This window comes from Orycteropus afer, unplaced genomic scaffold, assembly GCF_000298275.1.
Source record: "Orycteropus afer afer isolate SDZICR_OR568_19922 unplaced genomic scaffold, OryAfe1.0 scaffold00332, whole genome shotgun sequence".
NCBI classification, from domain to species: Eukaryota; Metazoa; Chordata; class Mammalia; order Tubulidentata; family Orycteropodidae; genus Orycteropus; species Orycteropus afer.
Window position 1 is genome coordinate 3906260 of NW_006921919.1, and position 1410 is coordinate 3907669.

Consider the following 1410-nt stretch of genomic DNA (forward strand, 5'->3'; position numbering starts at 1 on the left):
ATTGCCATTGACTCATAGAGAACCCTCCTTGGGTTTCTGAGGTAGTGTCACTACAAAAGTAGATTGTCCAACCTTTCTTTTGAGAAGTTTGAACCTGGTGGGTTTGAACCGCAAGCCTTCTGGTTAGCTACCAGAGTTCCTAAAGTCCAGTTAAATTTGAACTTCAGATAAATAACAATTACTTTTTTTTTTAGTATGAGCATGCTTCATGCAATATCTAGGACATAAATATGCTAAAAATGTATTCATTATTTTTCTGAAATTGAAATTGAACTGGGCATCCACTGTTTAATCTGGTAACCCTAGGGACTGGTGACATCATGGCCACAGCCAATGTGCCAAGGACTAAACAGCAGAATTAAGATAGAATATTCTACCAAAGAAGTCTAGAAAGGAGAGTACAAGAAGGTTCAGTCTGAACTAAAATCTTTAGAGGAAGTAGGTTCAGTGGTAGGACTCCCACCTTCCATGAAGGAGATCTGGGTTCAATTCCTGGCCAATGCACTCAGCCACCACCTGTCTGTCAATAGAAGCTTGTGTACTGCTATGATGGTGGAAATATATCAGCAGAGCTTCCAGACTGAGACAGGCTAGGAAGAAAGGCCTGGTGATCTACTTTAGAAAATCAGCCTATAAAAATCTTATGTGTCAAAGCAGTCAATCTGTAATTGATCATGGGGATGGCACAGGACTGGGCAGCCTTTTGTTCTTTTGTGCATGGGGTCACCATGAATCACAAGCTAACATGGTAGCAGCTGACAACAACAATGCTGTCAAAGCTAAAATGAAATTTTTTTAACTGCTTTTGTTTTTATACTTTATTTATCATCACTACAAATATTTAGTCAAGAAAACTATGGTAGACATTCAAGTGGGAGACACCAAGAACTACACATTAATAAGACATTTGATTGGAAGAGTGGCGGGTTGAGAGTAACAGAAGGGAGTTTTGATGGCATGGAGTGTTCTCACCTTGCCTTTTCATCAACAGAAAAAAACAAATTAAAACCCACTGCCATTGAGTAGATTTTGACTCATAGCAACCCACATTGGTTTTCTAAGGCAGTAAATCTTTATGGAAGTTGATTGCCCTGTCTTCCTTCCACTGAGTGGCTGGTGGGTTTAAGCTGCCAATCTTCTGGTTAGCAGTCAAATGCCTTAGGCACTGCACTATTAGAACTCTTTTTTGGTCAACAAGGAGGCCAAAAAGGTACCACCCTGTTCAAAACGGATAAGCACCTCCTTGGATCAGAAACAACAGAAACATTCAGTGGTAAGAAGGGCTGAGACCATGGGCTGGATTTAGGAGGTGGCAGAGGCAGCTTGAAGCCAATGCCTATGGACAACTGAGGCCTACCAGAGACAAGGAAAAGAGCCAGCTCAATGCTTAAAACCAATACTGGTTTAAGT